Genomic DNA, 7,864 nt, shown 5'->3' on the forward strand with positions numbered 1-7,864 from the left:
ATGCAACCAAACCTTGAACCTTATCTGCTCAACTTCATTCCTCTGCTGGGGTGGAGACATAGGTATGGTGTAACTGGCTCCTGTGACCTCCCCAAATCAGTGATCTTCCAAAAAACCTTGAATTGCGAAAGGACAGAGGCTGTATTTCCCCAGGGACAGTCACATTAAGTCACCCCTAACAAAAACTTGTTTAATCAATGAATAAATAAATGAAAGTTGAATATTTGTCTTGGGACTTAGGGCTTGGGAGGTTTGTGTGGGTTTTTTTCCCCTGTAATTGAACTCTTTAACGGGCATGAGAAGGAAATGTCAGAACACTAAGATACATAATCGGATTAAAGGATTTCTAAATGCCTATTTAATGCCCTATTGAAAAGATTATACAATATTCAAATATTATTCAAACTGGTTTCAACCATTTGATGACGAAATTTCCTTTTGTGAAAATCTAATCGGTTTTGTATCTTTACTTCTCATCTTTGGCAGAGGCAGTAGTGCATAATTAAAAGATTGCTTTTCCCACAGCTGAATGACAATGAGAATAGTATTTTACACCTTTGTTATCACCCCTGAAGCAGAAACTAAGAGCAATAGGAGCTCATATGTTATAGATTCAATAAAGGGGGAATGTCAAGGGGGTGGGGGGAAGGAGACATATGTAATACTCTTTGTAATACTTTAATCAATAAAAAAGAAAAAATAAAGGGGCCCCTCTCTGTTTATGAACATTAGCAACATTAAAATAGGAGGCAAACATTAAATGTTTCAAATGTTGCTAGATGAGAAATTATTACTTCTTTCTCTCCATGTGATAGTTAATGATGTGATTCAAGGAGCATGGAAGATATGCACAAATAGTTAATCACTTAGTTTTCCACAATTTAAAAAATGAATCACCCTATGTTTAAAAACAGTGGTCTGTAACTGAAGAAGCTATTAAAACTATCGAGTGAGACTTCAGGGGAGTTCCCATGTAGTTCTCTGGCCACCAACATCCTGATGAATATCTGGAAAAATACCAAGAGAAATCCTGTTGTGAATAATAATCTGTGTAGGTCCAGGAAGAAGAACCAGTTTGGTCTTCCCAAAATAACTGCACTTTGTTTAGTCATTCATGGAACAGGTTTTCACTCCAGAAATAAACATCTCATCTGTTTATTGGTCTCTTGAAATTTAACCCTATGGGTGCAGCAGAGTGGGCCTTTGGGTCCACCTCACGGAGTTACAATCATTTTGAAAAGTAATTCTACAATAGCTCTTAAAATTTGTAAACATGTATATTCCATCCCATCAGGCAAATTTGGGGATTCTATCAGCCTATCTAATAAAAGTAATATGCAAATTGACCATCACTCCAACACACAAGATGGCCACCCCCATGTGGACACAAGATGGCCACCACAAGATGGCCAGCAGGGGAGGGCAGTTGTGGGCGATCAGGCCTGCAGAGGAGGGCAGTTGGGAGGGACCAGGCCTGCAAGGGAGGGCAGTTGGGGGGAACCAGGCCTGCAGGGGAGGGCAGTTGGGGGGAACAGGAAGGGCAGGGGTGGGCAGTTGGGGGCAATCAGGCCAGCAAGGAAGGGCAGTTGGGGGTGACCAGGCCTGAAAGGGAGAGCAGTTAGGAGCGACCAGGCTGGCAAGGGAGGGCAGTTAGGGGTGACTGGGCCAGCAGGGGAGGTCATTTGGGGATGATGAGGCCTGCAGAAGAGGACAGTTATGGGTGACCAGGCCGGCAGGGGAGGGCAGTTGGGGGTGACAAGGCCTGCAGGGGAGGGCAGTTAGGGGCAATTGGGACAGCAGGGGAGCAGTTAGGCGTCGATTAGACTGGCAGGGGAGTGGTTAGGGGGGTGATCAGGCTAGCAGGCAGAAACAGTTAGGGGCAATTAGGCAGGCAGGCAGGCGAGCAGTTGGGAGCCAGCAGTCCTGGATTGTGAGAGGGATGTCCAACTGCCCGTTTAGGTGGGATCGGGCCTAAACAGGCAGTCAGACATCCCTCAAGGGGTCCCAGATTGGAGAGGGTGCAGGCTGGACTGAGGGACACACACCCCCATGCACAAATTTCATGCACCAGGCCTCTAGTACAAAAATAAAACATCAGTACATAAGAACATAAGAAAGAGGTTTCATTGAAGCTTCATTTTAGTAATTCAGTAATGATTTGGATAATTACAATGGAGGAACTAATAAACAAATTTATCAGTTGTATTATATGTTATGAAAACTTTTATATCTAGAAAAATGAATGACAGCTGTACACTATTAATAATATTAAGGAAGTAGCCCTAATATGTAATTGAATTTCAAAAACTCAACCAAATAAGCATATTCATACCAAGAAATGCAGATTGTTTGGCCATTTATTGAATTAAAATAGATTTTAGTCAAGCAATCACCAAATATTGCGTGGCTTCCCAGCACAGTCAGAATGTGTGCAAATCTACTCTTCTTCGCCAGAATTTCATCAAAGCTCTTTTCATCTCACTGTTTCGCAAGGTGTAGATCAGTGGATTCAGCAGAGGTGTAAGCAATGTGTAAGCCAATGACATCAGTTTCTTGGTTTCTGGGGAGTAGCCAGATTTGGGCTGTAAGTAAGTCATACTGGCTGTGCCATAGAAGAGGGTGACAGACGTGAGATGGGAGGCACAGGTGGAAAAGGCCTTTTGCCTCCCAGTGGTTGATGGCATCTTCAGGATGGCAAAGAGGATTCGAATGTAAGACAAGAGTATCAACAAGAAAGGAACCATGACGATCAAAATGGTGCCAGTGAATGCATAGATTTCAAACAAAAAGGTGTCTGCACATGCAAGCTCCAGCACTGGGGGTGTCTCACAGAAGAGATGATTGAGTTTATTGCAGCCACAAAAGGGAAAACTAAAAACCCACGTAGTCTGCACAGTAGCCACCATGACCCCTGAGACCCATGAGAACATTAGTAATTTCATGAAAACCCTTTTGTTCATAAGCATTGGGTAGCTCAGAGGATGGCAGATTGCAGCAAATCTGTCATAAGCCATTGCCCCCAGGAGAAACTTGGAGCTCAGGAAAGTTAGAAAAGCCCAAGAGGATGAATTCAACCACAGAGCTTTGATTCTGCCTTTTCATTTTGGTAGGGGAGTAGATACTGTTTTTTATCAACATTGAATGTTAATTATGAAGTCACTGTCCAAGAGCTGAATTTGAAATTCTTGCCAGAAGATGAAATGATGAGCTCACTTTGACAGGTCTTCAAATTGGCAATTTTGAGAATGGCCAATATATTAGAACAATATATCTTTCAAATACAAATGAAGAATTGAAGAATTTTTAACTCAGAAATCTTGTTTTAAAAGTACCAAATAACAACAGATGGCTTTCCAACTTGGGCCTGGCATAATGTCTCCCACGAAGAAGAGGGTGAGAAGATGCAGGACTATTCTGCCATCAGCGAGGTAGTGACCAGAGAATACACCATCAACATTAACAAATGCATCCATGGAGTGAGTTTCAAGAAGTGTGCCCCCCGGGCACTCAAAGAGATCAGGAAATTTGCTGTAAAGGAGATGCTTGTTATCTCACACCCCCGCTCTGAGCTTTGTTCTGTTCTCTGCTGTATTCTCGGTGCCTAAAACAGATAATAAATGACACAATAGGTGCTAAACCAATGATTACTGAATAGATGGAAGAATAAATATTAAAATTAGGAAAACCCAGACTCTGTCATTAAGGAATATAGCATCTGAAGAAAAAATAAACACAAAAAAATAGGAGGCCCCAGAATTAACCCATGGCTTTGTAGAATTTTGAGGCCCTTGTGGGATTGGAAATACCATTGCCTTCAGCTCTCATCCTCACTCTGCCACTACCCTTCAAAAAGAGTGTCTCCCTCTCCCCACATTCAGGTGCCCCCTGTGTGTTTGGGAACAGGAAAACAACGCTGGACATCCCTCTGGCTCTGACGTGGGTGTTTCTCTGATGTTTTTTTTCATAGAAATCTTCAAGCTGCAGGGCTTCCCTTCCATTCATATGACAGCCAGGCTAAAGAGACCCTGGAGTAGTGGTGGGCCGGCTTGTAGGAGGCACACTGCTGCCTGAGTCCTGTGGGCCAGTCAGTTCCAAGCAGAGCTGATCATTGCCTCCCAGTCCCTGCCCTTTCCAGCCCCTCTCTGAGCAGCGCACCTCACTTCTCCCCCTTCTCCTCCCTACTCACCCAGACCAACTCTCCCTGGTTCCCAGGATCCCATCGCTGTCAGGCTCAAGGATCTTAAAATTTGGAGTCCTTCTGGTCGCAGTAAGTCCATCCCCACTGACCACTCCAGCTCACTGCCTCCTTTCCCCCACTTCAGTCCCCCTCCCCCCCCGACCTCCCCCATTACTAAATGGTCTCCTAATTTCTCCCTAGTCACCCAGACCAACTCTCCCCGGTCCCCAGGATCCCATCACTGTCAGGCTCAAGGATCTTTAAAATTTGGAGTTCTTCTGGCCACAGTAAGTCCGTCCCCACTGACCACTCCAACTCACTGCCTCCTTTCCTCCCCTTCAGTCCCCCTCCCCCCGACCTCCCCCATTACTAAATGGTCTCCTAATTGGCTTCTCCACATTCTGTAACTTCTCCAATCTACCCCTCATACCTTTGCCAAAATAGCATCATCCCCTTTCCCAGAACCTTCAAGGTCTCCTCTTATCCACGAAATAAAATGCCCACTTCTCAGGCTGGCATTTAAGGGAAACCAGAGTGGGAACAAGTGCCGTAGAAATTTACAGAGGGAAGACTTGCTTCTGAATGGAGAGGGAGAGTGAGCAGTTATAATCGCAGGATGTCATGGATAGAAGAGCCATGAAGGGGAAGGAGGAAGGCATAAGGAAGAAGGCTGACTTGCTCCAATCAAAGATGTTCAATGACACCTTAGCACTAGAACAGAGGCCTGCTGGTCTTTGTGTGATGCCTGCCTGAAAGCCAGTAAGATTTTACTGTGGGATATGAGGAAGCCAGGACAGAAGGACAAGCAAGCTGAAGACGGGTAACATTGTAATGTTGTCTTGAGCTCAGATCATTAGGATATTAGCTGAGGGGAAAAGGCAAGTTGATTTACTGAGTTTGACCATAGTGATATTTTAAAATAAAATGTCTGTATTAACTTTAATAATTATATTTTGGATATCACAAAAAAGTCTTCTAAAATTAATAAAGTAGACTCTTCAGGAAAAAGCACCTAAGTGCCATTTCTGATAGACAAAAGTATATATTGAGTTCCAAGTGTATAAAAATGACATTAAAGAATAAGATAATTTAGAGCATCCTGTTAAAAATAAACAGGCTTCAGGGGACTGATAAAGTCACAGAACCAATCCAAATCACTGCCTTCATGAGTGATTAAAAGCAACAACTAAACCTGAATGCTCCATCTTCTCCCTTTAACATGAGCTACCCTCTGCTGACCTAACCCACTGACATGTGCTCTGGCTCCAGTGTTAACTCTGTGTGACTGGGCAAATCACTCCCTCTTCTGGGTGTCACCTTTCTGCGTGATCAGTCTTATTTCTGAACACCTCCAACCCCAGCTACAACCCTCTATGAATTGATTATTCATGCAAGCAGACCACATATAGCTCTAATCATTAACCAGATGGTTGGATATATGAATACAAAAGGCAGAGTAGTTGACATTCTTACCTGAGCACTGAGCTATCACTTGATGGACATGTCCAGTTATAAATGAGAAGAGCTATAAATGGTAAACCCAGTAATAGTTACATAAGCAGAACCTAACCTGCCTCTGATTTTCATCCCAATTAAGCAGGTTTCACCTCTTTAGTTTCAAACAAAAACAAACAAAAAAACCCACCTCTCCCATAAATACAACTCAGTGATTCACTGGACCAATTTAATGACATTATATGGCATTGACTTGTTGACCTGGGAGAATCCTTCTCTGGAGAACTAACACTCAATTGATGTAGACTTTCCCATATGGACCTGAGAAAGCTCAATGCACAAAATTGGAGCAACACTCTTTTAGGTTTCTACAGGGAATAAACAGCTCAAGAGACTCAATTCCACCATGGCCTCCCCCTTAAGAAACGAAAGCAGAGGCTGAGTGAAAGTTAGTAAACAGGCAGAGTGAAGAAGAGAGAAAGGGGTGAGGGTATGAGCAAAGGCAGGGTAATCGAGATGAAGGTCTTATTGCCTGGGGTAGACAGTTTCTGCATTGATAGGAAGCACATGAAGGCAAGCAGATTAAAGTTACTTTGTGGAAAACCTAGATGTTGTTACCAAAATGTTTTATGTTTTCTAGTAGAAAGAAACACTGAAAATTGGGGGAGAGGGAAGCAGTCATTCAGATGATTTTATAGTTGGAGGTTTTTTCATTTGAAATCAAACATGGGGCCCAGCTGGTGTGGCTCAGTAGATTAAACGTAGTCCCATAGACCAAGAGGTCCCAGGTTCAATTCCCAAGCAGGGCACATGCCCAGGTTTCATGCTTGATCCTCAGTAGGGGCATGCAGAAGGCAGCTGATCCATGACACATTGATGTTTCTATCTATCCCTCTTGTTTCCTCTCGGTCTAAAAATCTATAAAAACATACTTTAAAAAACAAAACAAAAATCTGAACCAGCTACATAACGTCGAGCAAATTCACAACTTCTTTAGCTCTTGCTTTTCTGCTAAAATAAAGTTTTTTGGTTTTTTTAATATATTTTTATTGACTTCAGAGAGGAACAACAAAAATCTGAACCAGCTACATAACATCGAGCAAATTCACAACTTCTTTAACGCTTGCTTTTCTGCTAAAATAAAGTTTTTTGGTTTTTTAATATATTTTTATTGACTTCAGAGAGGAAGGGAGAGAGAGAAATATAAGTGATGAGAATCATTGATCAGCTGCCTCTTGCACACCCTCTACTGGGGATCGAGCCCAGTGACTGGGAATCTAACTGTGACCTCCTGGATCATAGGTCGACGCTCAACCACTGAACCAAGAAGGCCGGGCCATGGACACAGACAATAATGTGGTGAAGGCTGAGAGTGGGGTTGGTGGTGCGTGGGCTAGAAGGGATCAATGGGGAAAAAAGAGGGGCATATGTAATACTTCAACAATAAAGATTTAAAAAACACACGAGTGCAGAAGAGGAAATAATTACCTAGTATTGCAAATCTCAAACTGCCCTCTATACAATGACTGCAACTATCACAATCTCCTTCTAAAGTGGTAAAATAATATTAAATCACTAATTTAATTATTTTATGAAATGTCAAAATAAAAGTATATCAAATAAAAAATATGAAGATAAAAATAATGTTATTAATCGCACAGAGTATGTGTAAGAACCAAAAGACTCAAAGTCCAGTCGATACTGTCTTTTTTTTTTTTTATTGTTGACACTATTACAAAAGTCCCCTATTTCCTCCCCCTTTTGCCCACCTCCACTCAGCCCCAGCCACCCTTCCCCTGGCCATCACACTCTGTTGCCTGTGTCTATTGATTACATATATATGCTCTTTGGCTACTCTCTTCACTCTCTTTTATACAGTCCTTCCCAATCTCATCCCATCTGACCTCTGTCAGTCTGTTCTTTGTATCTATGCCTCTGGTTCTATTTTGTTTATCATTTTACTAGAGGCACAGTGCACGAAATTTGTGCACTGGGGTGGGGGGGGCGGTGTCCCTCAGCCCAGCCTGCACCCTCTCCAATCTGGAACCCCTTGGGGGATGTCTGACTGCCGGTTTAGGCCCGATAGGCCAAATCCCACAGGCAGTCAGACATCCCTCTCACAATCCGGGACTGCTGGCTCCTAACCACTCGCCTGCCTGCCTGATTGCCCCTAACCACTTCTGCCTGCCTGATCACCCCAAACCACTCCCCTGCCGGCCTGATTGACACCTA

The 7,864-nt window shown here is 43.2% G+C and overlaps 1 pseudogene across 1 annotated transcript; it reads right to left on the reverse strand.

Moving 5' to 3' along the window:
• Positions 1-2,412: 2,412 nt before the first annotated feature.
• LOC106727417 lies at positions 2,413-3,138 on the reverse strand (annotated as a pseudogene). The gene has a single exon (XR_001363598.1). The product of XR_001363598.1 is annotated as an olfactory receptor 10A3-like (transcript).
• Between the last annotated feature and the right edge of the window lie 4,726 nt (positions 3,139-7,864).

This window comes from Myotis brandtii, unplaced genomic scaffold (assembly GCF_000412655.1).
Source record: "Myotis brandtii unplaced genomic scaffold, ASM41265v1 scaffold422, whole genome shotgun sequence".
Taxonomy (NCBI): domain Eukaryota; kingdom Metazoa; phylum Chordata; class Mammalia; order Chiroptera; family Vespertilionidae; genus Myotis; species Myotis brandtii.